General features: G+C 47.6%; 1 pseudogene; it reads left to right on the plus strand.

The window, feature by feature from the left end:
• The first annotated feature begins 212 nt into the window (after window positions 1-212).
• On the plus strand, window positions 213-331 carry LOC145348768 (5S ribosomal RNA; annotated as a pseudogene).
• Window positions 332-15,099: the final 14,768 nt, after the last annotated feature.

Genomic DNA, 15,099 nt, shown 5'->3' on the forward strand with positions numbered 1-15,099 from the left:
TATCCCTACATCTAAGGTACAAGCGGTACCATTTCCACAACAATAGCATCTCACTCACATGGGCTTGTTTGAAGTTACTTCTTCGCTGTTGGCCATCAAGAATGAGTTTACTTCCGGGAGTGGAAGCAGCCTTATGGAGAATACAGGTAGGGGATGATAAGAATCAAACTGTTCCTGGGAAAAGTGAGGCAACTCAAGAGAACTCAAGGCAATTCTATGGCCATACTAGCCTGAAAATACCCGATCTCATCTGATCTCAGAAACTAAGCAGACTCAGGCCTGGTTAGTACTTGGATGGGTGGCTGTCTTGGAATACTAACTGCAGTGGGTTTTTTTGTGGCACAGTAGTTAGTACTGCTGCCTCACAGTACCACGGTCCCAGATTCAATTCAGGTCACTATCTGTGCACAGTCTCCCTGTGTCTGCGTGGGTTTCCTCCAGGTGCTCCCATTTCCTCCCACACTCCAAAGATGTGCGGATTAGGTGGATTGGCTATGCTAAATTGAGCCTAGTGTCAGGGGGATTAGCTAGGGGAAATGCTTGGGGCTATGGAAATAGAGCCTGGGCTGAATATTCTCCTTCTGTACTTACAGATTTGATGATTCTATGATTCTAGAAGCAACACACTCGATTTTGACACCTAATGGCTCAAGCCAAATTAATGCAAAATATTGCAGCTGACTCCATGGCTGGAACTCAACCACCTCCACCCAGAACCAGAGCGGGTGAGGGTCCGACAGAGGAAATCTCCATTTATCCCGGACAGGAATTTCCAATCTCACCCAAGCAAGGCCATAAAATCCCAACTCGTGTATGTTTGGGGGGGGTCTTCACAAATACATGAATAGGATGGGAATTGAGGGATATGGTCCCCAGAAGGTTAGGGGGTTTTAGTTCAGTCAGGCAGCATGGTTGGTGCAGGTTTGAAGGGCCAAAGAGCCTGTTCCTGTCTTTATATGTAAATTGTCATCACTTATTTGCTAATGTAACATGTGGTACACTTATTCCGAATCAATTCTTATTTTGTCTTGCAAAAGGAGCGGGGAATATGTTTCCTGGTGTCAAAGCTGCAGGTCAGGAAAAAGATACAAAAGTCTGAGGTCACATACCAATGGACTCAAGGACAGCTTCTTCCCTGCTGCCATCAGACCTTTGAATGGACCTACCTTATATTAAGTTGATCTTTCTCTACACGCTAGCTATGACTGTAAGACTACGTTCAGCACCCTTCCCTTTTCAATGAACAGTATGCTTTGGCTGTATAGTGAGCAAGAGACAATACTTTTCACTGTACATTAGTACATGTGACAATAACAAATCAATTCAAATAAGTTGATGTTGGTCATTTCAAATACTCAGATGAAAGCGAAGAGGGGAAAATAAAAGCCCTCTAATTATTGCATATTCCATATTGAATATTCAAGGTTAATGTTATTACAACAGGATAAAACGTTTCCATAATGATGATGTATATTTATAAACATTAGATACAAAATAAAATCAGTTAAAAAGTTAAAATAAATCAGTTATAAGTTAAACGAGGTAAGTTAAGTATTAAAGCTGGAGGAAGAAACGACACATCACAAGGTATGTATTTAATTTAGATAAACACTTTTAGATTGCTGATTTATCTATACATAATCGCGCCGTCCAAAGTTGCATTGCATTCGACTTTGAAGATTAAAAACAGTCCCCAAGACTCAAGGTTGCTGTCCGCCAAACGCCAGTGGAACACGCTGGTGGGCCAATGTATTGTGCTGAGGTGATTCTTTGAAGGGTCTAACAGAAACGCCCCTCTCCAGCCACAGAAGAGAGAGAGAAAAAAAAATCCCAATTCTCACTTAACGTGAAGGCTAACCCTGTTACAATAGCTTTCAAAATCCATCAACGGTGCAAGACACGCGTTCACAACCCACCGCCTTAAAATTCATCTCCTGACACCTAGGCTCCAAACGCGGGTCAAGACACAGAGGGTTCAACCAACTATAATGAAGCGGCGTCCTTTCTCACCCACCCGCATCCCCGGGCGAAACAATTCCTCCCTTGCTTTAATGCCTTGCTTATTCCGTGTAAATTTATGCCCTCTCGAATTTTGTGGTGCACAAACCTGATCCTTTTTCTTTTTTCCACATTAAACTTTCAAGCCTCCCATTTATTTTAAAAAAAAGTCGCTGTCGTTTAAAGTGGAGCATGAGGCGTGATAATGAGTAGGCAGAGGAAGAGAAGGTGTGAGCTCATTAAGGTAATGACTAAGACGTTCCCCATTATATCACCCAGGTTCGGTTGAAAATGTGGCAATTAAAGCGCCTACGTGGGCTCCTGTAAACTGGAGAACAAGACAATTCTCTGGCAATATCTGTGTTGCGGTTAATGTGTGTCATGTAAATGAAAGGGGGAGGAGGGGGTTCTCCCCATTCAATGTAGCATGTTACCGGGGAGGGGTGGGGGGATTACTGCCCAACTGAGGGCCGGGGTGGTTAGTGCCCAGCTGTGGGAGGGGGGGGAGTTAGTGCCCAGCTGTGGGAGGGGGAGGAGTTAGTGCCCAGCTGTGGGGGGGGAGTCAGTGCCCAGCTGTGGGAGGGAGGGGAGTTAGTGCCCAGCTGTGGGAGGGGGGGAGTTACTGCCCAGCTGTGGGGAGGGGGGGGTTAGTGCCCAGCTGTGGGGGGGGGAGTTAGTGCTCAGCTGTGGGAGGGAGGGGAGTTAGTGCCTAGCTGGGGGGGGGGGGGTTAGTGCCCAGCTGTGGGAGGGGTGGAGTTACTGCCCAGCTGTGGGAGGGAGGGGAGTTAGTGCCTAGCTGGGGGGGGGGGGGGTTAGTGCCCAGCTGTGGGGGGGGGAGTTAGTGCCCAGCTGTGGGAGGGAGGGGAGTTAGTGCCTAGCTGGGGGGGGGGGGAGTTAGTGCCCAGCTGTGGGAGGGGTGGAGTTACTGCCCAGCTGTGGGAGGGAGGGGAGTTAGTGCCCAGCTGTGGGAGGGGGGAGTTACTGCCCAGCTGTGGGAGGGGGGGTTAGTGCCCAGCTGTGGGGGGGGGGGGAGTTAGTGCCCAGCTGTGGGAGGGGGTGGAGTTAGTGCCTAGCTGGGGGGGTGGGGGGGAGTTAGTGCCCAGCTGGGGGGGGTGGGGGGAGTTAGTGCCCAGCTGGGGGGGGGGGAGTTAGTGCCCAGCTGGGGGGGGGGAGAGTTAGTGCCCAGCTGTGGGAGGGGTGGAGTTAGTGCCTAGCTGGGGGGGGGGGAGTAGTGCCCAGCTGTGGGAGGGGGAGGAGTTAGTGCCTAGCTGGGGGGGGGGGGAGTTAGTGCCCAGCTGGGGGGTGGTGGGGTGGAGTTAGTGCCCAGCTGTGGGGGGGGGGAGTTACTGCCCAGCTGTGGGAGGGGGTGGAGTTAGTGCCCAGCTGTGGGAGGGGGAGTTACTGCCCAGCTGTGGGAGGGGGTGGAGTTAGTGCCCAGCTGTGGGAGGGGGGGAGTTACTGCCCAGCTGTGGGAGGGGGGGGTTAGTGCCCAGCTGTGGGAGGGAGGGGTTACTGCCCAGCTGTGGGAGGGAGGGAGTTAGTGCCCAGCTGTGGGGGGGGGAGTTACTGCCCAGCTGTGGGGGGGGGGAGTTAGTGCCCAGCTGTGGGGGGGGGAGTTACTGCCCAGCTGTGGGGGGGGGGAGTTAGTGCCCAGCTGTGGGGGGGGGAGTTACTGCCCAGCTGTGGGGGGGGGGAGTTAGTGCCCAGCTGTGGGGGGGGAGTTACTGCCCAGCTGTGGGGGGGGGGGAGTTAGTGCCCAGCTGTGGGGGGGGGAGTTACTGCCCAGCTGTGGGAGGGGGGGAGTTAGTGCCCAGCTGTGGGGGGGGGAGTTACTGCCCAGCTGTGGGGGGGGGGGGAGTTAGTGCCCAGCTGTGGGGGGGGGAGTTACTGCCCAGCTGTGGGGGGGGGGAGTTAGTGCCCAGCTGTGGGGGGGGGAGTTACTGCCCAGCTGTGGGGGGGGGAGTTAGTGCCCAGCTGTGGGAGGGGGGGAGTTACTGCCCTGGTTTGGAGCGGGGTTGAGGGGTGAGGAGGAGTATGGGGAGGGGGCAGCTCATTCACTTGGTCCTCCAGTGGCCGATCTCCCTTTTCTCCACTCAAAGCCAGCAAACTCCAGACAAACTCTCACCTCAGCTCCTCACAATAATATCAGACATCCCGTCCCTTCACCACACACTCTGCCTCCAACACACACACTCTGTCTCCCACACACACTCTGTCTCCACCACACCCTCCTCAATGTGCTTGCATGGAGTGAAACTCACATCACCCCCCCCCCCCCCAAATTTCCCTCAAACCCAGCACATTCAATCTACTCCCCCATCCCACCCTCTCCCCTACACCTCTTCATCCCCTCTCACTCCACCCCCTCCCCCCTCTACACCCCCTCCCTATCAGCTCTCCCCCTCACCCCATTGCTCTCCCCTCTTGTTCCTCTGATTTTCGCTCCTCCCACTACTCCCTCCAGATTTCATATCCTTTTCCACACTACTTTTCCCCCGCCGCCTTTCCCTAATCCAAGGTCTCACATGGCAGACTGGCACAAAAACTAAAATCACATGAGATTCACGGTGAGCTGGCTAGATGGATACAGAACTGGCTTAGTTAGAGAAGACACAAGGCAGCGATGGAAGAGTGCTTTTCAGAATGGAGATCTGTAGCTAGTGTTCCACAGGGATTAGTGCTGGGACCTTTGTCGTTTGTAGTTGATCTGGAGGAAAATGTGGGTGGTCTGATTAGTAAGTTTGCGGATGACACAAAGATTGATGGAGTTGCTAATAGTGCCTAGGATTGTCAGAGAATATAACAGGACATAGATAGATTGGAGACTCCGAAACACAAATGGCAGATGGAGTTTAATCTGGACAAATGTGAGGTGATGCATTTTGGATCAAATTTAGGTATGAATTATACTGTAAATGGCAGAACCCTTGGGAACATTAACTTGCAGAGGAAACTGGGCGTGCAAGTCCACAGTTACCTAAAAGTGGCAACACAGTTGGCCAAGGTGATTAAAAAAGTATATGGCATGCTTGCCTTCATCAGCTGGGAAATCACGTTGCAGCTATATAAAACCTTGCTTAGGCTGCATTGAAGTAATGCATGCAGTTCTGGTCACCACACTATCGGAAGGAAGTCAAAGCTTTGAAGAGAGTGCAAAGAAGGTTCACCAGGATGTTGCCTGGTCTCAAGGGTGTTGGCTATGAGGAGAGGTTGAATAAACCGGGATTGTTTTCACTGGAAAGACAGAGGCTGAGGGGAGATCTGATAGAGGTCTACAAAATTTTGAGAGGCCCAGACAGGGTGGACAGTTAAAGGCTTTTTTTCACGGATGGAAACATCAATTGTAAGGGGGCAGAGGTTCAGGGTGAGAGGGGAAAGTTTAAGGGAGATGTGCGGGGGAGGTTTTTAATGCAGAAAATGATAGGTGCCTGGAACGTGTTGTCAGAGGAAACAGGCACATTAGCAACATTTAAAAAGTATCTGGATGGGTGTGTGTACAGGGAGAGAATAGAGGGATACAGACCAAGTAAGGGCAGAAGGTTTTAGTTTAGTTCGGGCATCATGATTGGCCCAGGCTTGGAGCACCAAAGGACCTGTTCCTATGCTGTACTTTTCTTGCTTTGTTCTTTGTTCTCTCTTCCCCTCTTTCTTCCTTTTACCCTCCCCCTCCCCTTTCCCCCTCCCCTTTCCCCCTCCCTATCTTTCACCCACCCTCTCCCTCTCCTTTGCACCTTTCTATTTCCTCCACTTTCCCCCCTCTCCCTCCAACCCATTTTCACCCTTCCCCTTCCTCCCCACTTCCCATCCCTCTCCCTCCTCATTTCCCATCCCCTCCTTTCACCCTTTACCCCTCCCTCTCCATTTCCCCCTCCCCTTGCCCCCTTCCCCTTGTGATGATTACATTAATGAGCTAACACCTTCCCTTCCCTTACACATTTCCCTTTTCCTCTGTGATGAGAGTCACCTGGCTTGAGGGACCAATTGGGACTGAGTGAGGGTAATTACACCAGGGGTTAGAGTCCTCTCTTAGGCTATAGACAGTCTGAAAACATGTAGAAGACTTGTAGAGACTGGAGCAGCTGATAGGCTGCTCTGGGACAGCCAAAGTTTACCAACCTCTGTATAAATTTTCCTTGTTAATAAATACGTGTTGTGTTCCTGGTGAGTGTGCATCTTTATATTGGCAACGAGGATGGGATTGATTCTGAAAATGCTTTCTGTGGCCCAACACATGTGAGTATCTTGTTTTAACCAAAGTTTGACAGAAAAAATACTCATCTGAATGGCTGTCTTTGAGTGAACAGATTTGGTGAGATGTTGCGATATTGCCACACCCTGAGAGATAGATGTGGAATGAGACTGGATTGGCTGGTACAATCAGAAGTTTAGAAATATATAGAAAAAAAATGAAGGGAAAATAACCTTCAGAAGCAAGAGCTGTGATTTTGTGTTTAAGGAGAAGTGGAACTTAGTTTGAAAAAGAAACAAAGAGTTGCTGCAAAGTTTTTAAAAAGGAAGAGAAAAGGGAAGACAGCACAGAAAGCAATGTTTTTAAGTGATTGAAGAGCACCGTCCCAAGGGCAGCAGGACCTATCCCAGGAGCAGAGGAAAATGAAGAAACTGAGATTGCCGGACTCCTGAACAGAGCCTGTGGGGTTCCAGTTAGTGGTTCCTGCCCTGAGGGACTGCAGGCAGCCAGGTTCTGAAGCTTTAAAAAGTCGTCCTCAACCTGTTTAAAAGGGAAGTTAGAAAGTTATCAAAACGGCCCCTTAGACCTCGAGAATGCGGAATCCGCTTGTGAAATCGACGAGAGAAATGGGCACATCAAAAGCAGGAGGAAAACAAACTCTCCAAGTGGCAAGGTGAAAAAAAAGCAGCAGAGGTCACTGAGAGAACTTTCCAATAATAAGAAGGTGAAGTTTTGGCATTTTGGAAGCGAAGAACAGTCAAAACTTCAAAAACATGGGAAAAACACAAAGAACCAGCATCTGCCGACAGCAGTAAAACAAATGACAGTCTTAAAGTGGTAATGCCTTTAAAGAGACAATGCATTTAAAGAAACAATCACAAGAAGAAACAAAGGGTAATTGCTGGGAAAATTGGAGAAGACCCTGGAAAGAGGGCAACTCTCAAAGAAAGGTCCATAAACAATGACGACCTCAAGGAAGAGGCAATGGACAGCCTGAAAGCGGCATTTGTAGAAAGGGTCCAGAGGGAGAGCAACAAAAGACCCCAGAAGCAGGGCAATGAGACATCCCAGAAAGAGAGCAAATGAGAGACTAGAGAAGGAGGATGTAATAGGTTTTTGGAGGCAGAAGTCCCTTCACCAGAATTCTTTTATTTACAATTCCAACAGCAGTACATAGAGTGCTATCAGTCAGCATTCTACCTTTGGGAGTGTCAGAGGAACTGACACTCCCAATTAACTACAGTGAAAAGACTCCCTAATTGGTCCATCAATTGACTCCTAAATGAGGGAGTTCATATTCCAAAAGGCCAATCCCAATGGCCTGATTGAAGTCATTATTGAGGACACTGAGAGACCCCAGGAGGAGGATCTGAAAGACCTCCAGAAGAAGGGCACTGAAAGACCCCAGAAGAGGGACCCTGAAGGAGGGCACTGAAAGGCACTAAATGACCGAGTAAAGGACAATGAGAGAATTGTAGAATGGAAACAAGGCAACATTTCACTGGAGACAGACCCAACCAACAGTGAAGCCATGAGAGTTTAGCTGAAGTTAAGACAAGTAGAAATGAAGATTCCATTTGTGAAATGTATATGTGCAATAAGAACATGATGATTCTCCTTGGATGAAATGCAGATCAAAGATTTCCAAAGAAACCAGAAACAATTGAGCATACAAAGGAGTTGGCAAAAACAACTAAATCTTTGGAGAAAACATTAAAACAACAGGATGAAGTGACTGGCAGGAAACTCGAAAAAAACAAAGTTGCAAACAATTTACAAAATTAACTGAAATAGAGAGAGAAATTTAATGAGACAATGCAGAAAAAGCTGAACTCCATGCAAAACAACTAGAAAATAAGAGCAGATCTGGTGAAGAATTTAATCAGAAGACTAAGATCTTGAAGAAAGGAAGCTTAACAGTAAGAAATTAACAAAAGAGAATTCAACATTGAAATTACCAGCAGATTCAGCAATTCATACACAGAAAGAAGCTGATTATGTGGCAGAACAGGATTGCTGAAATGACCATGCGAATGGAAAAGCACAAGAACCATGGTGGGGCTGATGTATGGTGAGAGATTGACTAAGTTAGGATTGTTTTCACATGAATTCAGACGAATGGGAGGGTTTCATAGAGACTTATAAAATTCTAACAGGACTAGACAGGATAGATGGAGGGAGGATATTCCCAATGGTGGGGTTGTCCAGAGCCAGGGGTCACAGTCTGATGATTCAGGGTAGACCATTTAGGACGGAGATGAGGAGACATTACTTCACTCAAAGAGTGGTGAACCTGTGGAATTCATTACCACAGGAAGTAGTTGATGCCGAAACATTGATTATATTCAAGAGGCAGCTAGATACAGCACTTGGTGCAAATGGGATCAAAGCTTATGGGGAGAAAGCAGGATTCGGCTATTGAGTTGGATGATCAGCCATGATCGTAATGAATGGCAGAGCAGGCTTGAAGGGCCAAATGGCCTCCTCTGCTCCTATCTTCTATGTTTTATGTTTCTTTGTTTATGTGATAAAATGGTCAATGAGAAAGATTCTGCATTGAAATGCTGGAAGGAGAAGAAATTTTATCACGTGACCTAAGTACCTGAAACAGGCCATTCCTTCACAGGTAACAGACCAAGATTGTGAAAGAAGTGTCAAGACATGACTGTGTTGTCTTGTGCTGATATGTGTCCGCAATCATTATAATGTAAGATAATTGGCAGAGCAAGGGTCAATGTGTGACTGCAGAGTGGCACCACCCACAGAGTGAAGTATGTAGTCACATGGTCGGAGAACAGTCTAGGACTGAGCTCAGTATGCAACAAACCTTAGCTCCATGCATGACCATACTTGGTACTACACATTGGTAAAGCCTACCAATAAAAGTACTAATGTTTGGACACCCAAGCTTCAAGATCTTATCAATGAGCCATCACCACTGCAACAATTAAAAAACATTAAGTACATAATATGACATGGTGTCTTAATACGAAACTGCGAGAGTGGATCAAGTTAGATCCCTGGAACTATTGCCTCTGTGGCTGGACTCCTGTCATACCCAGTGGACAAGGAGGGATTGTTCATAAACATATGGATCACTGAGTAGAGAGACACACTTCAGCAGTCAGTGTAGCCGTCAAGAAATGTTTTTGTACCTGATTGACCTGTTTCTGTGGAAGCAAGTAGTTTTAAATTTTAATCTATTTATTAGTGTCACAGGCTTACGTTAGCACTGCAATGAAGTTACTGTGAAAATCCCCTAGTTGCCACACTCCAGTGCCTGTTTGGGTGCATTCAGGGAGAATTTAGCATGGCCAATCAACTTAACCTGCACATCTTTCAAGTATGGGAGGAAACCGGGGCACCCGGATGAAAGCCGTGCAGACCCAAGCCCCTGGCTCTCTGAGACAGCAGTGCTAACCACCATGCCACCCATAAGTAGTAAGGAAATGTCTGCGCCAGAAGAGAAACCTTTTATTGCAGTTCCTGTTAATGTCAATTCTGTCGCAGCATCTCAGTCTACAGAATTACACCACTCTACAAGAAACAGAAAAATCCCTCAAAGACTTAAATTTTAATTGTACACACATGAGTTGGACAATGTTTAATTAGTGTTCAGCACTGAGTCAGTAGGTATTGAAGATTGTATGAAAGAGGTAAAGGGGGAGGGATGTAGTGATTGTCCCTTTAAGGGGCACACAGCAGAAGAGGATCACTTGGCTTGAGACAACAATTGGGTTGAGAGTGGATAAGTGGGTCATCACTCAGGGAATGGAGTCCTTTCTTGAGCAGAAGACAGTCTGAAGACATATAAAAAACATGGCAGGACTTGGACGGCATCACTCTTTTCCCCCACCAGCCTTCTTTTCACCCTCCATCTCTCTCCCTCCCCTTTCCCCCTCCCTCCTCTTTCCCCATATTCCCCTCCCTCCCTTCCCTCACCATCCCCTTTCCCGTCTCTCCCTTTTTCCCATCTCTCTCCTACCTTTCTCCCACCTCTATCCCTTCCCCTCTCCTTCCTGTCTCCCTTTTCCCCACTTAATCCGCTCCCCCCCTCCTCTTTTCCCCCATTCTCCCCGTGTTCTGCCCTGTATTCAGTGAAAGTCTGAAAGTTTCTTCAGGAGAGAGTTCTTTAGCTAATAAAAAAAAATTATAGAGTTTACAAAAGGTCAAAGAAGGACAAACTGTAACTTCCTGCAAAACTGCAAAAATTCAGCAAAAGCACAAGACAGAAACAGCAGCTGTGGCAGTTTAAAAAAAGAGTTGTCAGTCTTAAAGCAGCAATGCATTTAAAGTTGTACAATGTTTAATGAAACGACCGCAGGAAGGAAGAAAGGGCAATGAACAGGGGAAAAAAGAGAAGGCCCCAGATTCAGGCAAACTATAAAATCAGAGGGCAACTAAAAAAGGGGGTTCTGTAAGCAATGAAAGAGTAGGCATTAAATATTCCATGAAAGGGGGTGGGGGGAGTAGTGAGAAACCCCAGAGAGGGGAAGAGCCTGAATGGGCCAGTCACAATATAACACCCACTCCCCTATGTCCCTCCCCTAATCCCCTCCCCCATTCACCCTCTGGTTTTCCTGCTCCCCTATCCCCCTCTCCTCTCCCCCTCCCTGTCTCTCTCCCCATTCCCCCTCTGTGACCACCCCTCATGCATTCCTCCTCATCTGTTCCCCCACCATTCCCCCTGCCCCAATCCCCCTCCACTATTGCCCCTCCTCATTCCCTGTACCCTATCCTCCTCCCCTATTCCTCCCTCCCCATTTCCCCTCCCATATTCCCACTTCCCTATTGCCCTTCTCCTATTTCTCCTCCCTCTTCCATTTCCCTGACTCTTTCCTGCCCTCCTCTTCCTCCTTCCCATTTTGCCTTTCCTCTCTCTACTTTTCTTTCTCCTGCCATTCTCCTCTATCTCTTCCCCAGCTGCTTTTCACCCATCTCCTTCCTTCTCCCCTTTCTGCTTCCCCCCATTTCCCTATCCCACTTCCCTACTCTCCCTCCCACTCATTTTCCCCATTCCCCTACCTTTCCCCCTCCACTTTCCCCCCTTCCCCTTCCATGCATTCCCCACTCCCTTTCTGCACTTATTCCCACACATCCCTTTTTCTCTCTTCCCCCTCCCCTTTTCCCCCTTTTCCCCTCCAATGTTTCCACATTCCCCTTCCATTTTCCTCCCTCATCCTCCCTCCAATTTTCCTCCCTCCCCTCATCCTCCCCCCCTCATCCTCCCTCCAATTTCCTCCCTCACCCTCCCTCTAATTTTCCTCCCTCCAATTTTCCTTCCTCCCATTCCCCCTCCCATTTTGCCCTCTCTCCCATTTTTCTCATCACCCTCTGTTCCATTTTCCCGTCCCTCCACATTTCTCTCTTCCCCTCTGTAAAGATGTTCATTCCCCAGTTTAAGGGAAGGACAACTCATTTATTTACAGGTTAAAACTATACAGAGGCTGACAGTCTCATGGCTGCAGTCAGCTCCCGAGATGATTCTGAGTACAGAATCTCAACGCTTGTCAGCGTGATTCCCCACCCTGCTCCATGATTGGTTCCCCAGATCACCTGACTCTTATCTGCGGAGTCCTCCTTAAAGGGACAATCACCACATCCCTCCCCCTGAATGTCAATACTCATTTTGCACTGTCCAAGATAATTAAATAATATGGTACATGAATTTAGTCAATTATAGATTAAGTCTTTCAGGGGGTTTCTGAATCCTTATGGAGTGGCGTGACTGGGCACTTCCACAGGATTGCTGTCCGCTGAAACCACAATGACTGGTGCCTCTTTAGGCACAGATAATTTCCACATAGAACACATAATGTTTTATTGAGTGACTCATTTTGGTAGGACAAACTTGAATGCGGATTACAGGGTCAACGGCAGAGTTCGGAGGAAAGTGGAGGAACAGAGGGATTTTGGGGTTTGTATCCACAGATTTCTGAAGGTTGCCACTCAAGTGGATAGAGCCGTGAAGAAGGCTTATAGTGTGTTAGCGCTTATTAATAGGGGGGTTGAGTTTAAGAGCCGAGGGGTTACGCTGCAATTATACCGGACATTGGTGAGACCACATTTGGAATATTGTGTGCCGTTCTGGTCACCCCACTATAAGGAGGATGTGGAAGCATTGGAGAGAGTGCAGAGAAGAATTACTAGGATACTGCCTGGTTTGGAGGGTAGGTCTTATGAGGAAAGGTTGAGGGAGCTGGGGCTTTTCTCTTTAGAGCAGAGGACAACTTAATAGAGGTTTATAAGATGAAGAGGGGGATGGATTGAGTGGATGTGCAGAGACCATTTCCCCAGGTGGATGTAGCTGTTACAAGGGGGCATAACTATAAGGTCCATGGTGGGAGATATTGGAGGGATGTCCGAGGTAGATTCTTCACTCAGAGGGTGGTTGGGGTGTGGAATACACTGCCTGCTGTGAAAGTGGAGTCGGACACTTTAGGAAGTTTCAAGCAGTTATTGGATAGGCACATGGAGCACACCAGAATGATAGGGGGTGGGATAGCTTGATCTTGGGTTTGGACATAGCTCGGCACAACATTGAGGGCCAAAGGGCCTGTACTGTGCTGTACTGTTCTATGTTCTATGTTCTGTGAGACATTGGTTGTACCTGCCACAGGACAACTAGGTTCCTAAGTTTTAAAACAGTGGGCAACATTCCCAGATGGCAAAATACTTCCTGTTGGCAGCATTGGCTGCTGGGGCAACTCTCGCTCCCTCAAATAGTCTACGTATTTCTGGAAGATCCTTCCTCCTACGTCCTCTTGATAACACAGGGGTCCAGTTTTAGAGACAACGATTCCAGGGACCCAACTCAACCCACTACAAAAATTCCTCACATACACACCGTCATCCACCATAAACAGTCATGTTGACTTACTTGAATCATTGCCTGTCATAAAGTCACAGAGGTTAACAGCATGTGAGCAGGCCCTTCAGCCCAACTTGTCCATGCCGTCCAGTTTTTAACAACTAAGCTGTTCACATTTGGCCCATATCCCTCTATACCCACCTTAACTATGTAACTGTCTAAACGCTTTTTAAAAAACAAAATTGCACCCACTTCTACTACTGCCTCTGGCAGTTTGTTCCAGACATTCCCCACCCTCTGTGTGAAAAAACTGCCCCTCTGGATCCTTTTGTATCTCTCCCCTCTCTCTTTAAACCTATGCCCTCTAATTTTAGACTCCCCTAGCTTTGGGAAAAGATGTTGACTATCTAGCTGATCTATGCCCCTCATTATTTTATAGGCCTCCATAAGATAACTCTGAAGCCTTCTACACTCCAAGAAAAAAGTCCCAGTCTATCCAGTCTCTCCTTATAACTCAAACCATCAAGTCCCGGTAGCATCCTAGTAAATCTTTTCTGCACTCTTTCTAGTTTAATAATGTCCTCCCTACAAGTGTGGCCTTACTAATGTACTGTACGACTTCAACAAGAAATCCCAACTCCTGTTCTGACCAATGAAACAAAGTATGCCAAATGCCTTCTTCAACACCCTGTCCACCTGTGCCTCCACTTTGAAGGAACTATGAACCTGTTCCCCTAGATCTCTTTGTTCTATAACTCTCCCCAACGCCCTACCATTAACTGGTCTTCTGACTGCTTTGGCTGGCCTCTACTCTCCTGGCAAGTTTGGAAACACAAGGCTTGGTCTTGTTCTGTGATGATGGTTCTTTAACAATTTTGCTGGTGGGATTCCTCATGTTGCACATGGAGTGATCCTAAAGCCCAGGAGGAAGAGTGCGATTCTGGTCTCCAGGTTCCCTCTGACTGCTTCTTTAGGTCAAACATAAACGTTTGGATGGCTCATTCAGCTAATCCATTGGATACTGGGTGTAAGGTACAGTCCTTAAGGAATGTGTTTGATACCATCAAGTCTGATGAAGTTTTGAAACTCAACATACGAGATTGCTGTTCCATTATCAGACACTGTGATGTCAGCTACTCTGTAGGTGGAAAAACATTAATATAATCTTTCACTGTTAGTGTGCAAAGTAGGAGGCTTCACTTCAAAAATGTCCATCCACTTAGAGAGTGCATCAACAATGAGCAGAAACATTGTGACCATAAATGGACCAACATCATCAATATGGACTGAAACCCATGGCTGGTCAGACCACACCCAAGGCTGCAGTGGGACCAGTCATCAACATTTGTTACAATTGGCACTGTTTCACAGTGCTCAGCAAGACTGTCAATGTCAGCGCCAATGCCAGGTCACCACACCCATGTCCTAGTGAACATCTTCCTCTTTGAGATGTCCGGATGAACATAGAACACTACAGCACCAACAGGCCCTTCGGCCCACAAGTTGCACTGATCATATCCCTACCTACCAGGCCTATCTATAACCCTCAATCCCATTAAATCCCATGTACTCATCCAGAAGTCTCTTAAAAGACCCCAACGAGTTCACCTCCACCACCACCGACGGCAGCCGATTCCACTCACCCACCATCCTCTGAGTGAAAAACTTACCCCTGACATCTCCTCTGTACCTGCTCCCCAGCACCTTAAATCTGTGTCCTCTCGTAGCGATTATTTCAGCCTTGGGAAATAGCCTCTGAGAGTCCACCCTATCTATACCTCTCAACATCTTATAAACCTCTATCAGGTCACCACTCATCCTTCGTCTCTCCAAGGAGAAAAGACCGAGCTCCCTCAATCTATCCTCATAAGGCATGCCACCCAATCCAGGCAACATCCTTGTAAATCTCCTCTGCACCCTTTCAATAGCTTCCACATCCTTCTTGTAGTGAGGCTACCAGAACTGCGCACAGTACTCCAAGTGGGGTCAGACAAGGGTCTTATAAAGTTGCAGCATTATTTCCCAACTCCTAAACTCAATCCCTCGATTAATGAAGGCTAGTACACCATATGCCTTCTTGACCACATCCTCCACCTGTGAG

The sequence above is a fragment of the Carcharhinus amblyrhynchos genome, chromosome 9, assembly GCF_965287045.1.
Source record: "Carcharhinus amblyrhynchos chromosome 9, sCarAmb.v2.hapA, whole genome shotgun sequence".
In the NCBI taxonomy this organism is placed as follows: domain Eukaryota; kingdom Metazoa; phylum Chordata; class Chondrichthyes; order Carcharhiniformes; family Carcharhinidae; genus Carcharhinus; species Carcharhinus amblyrhynchos.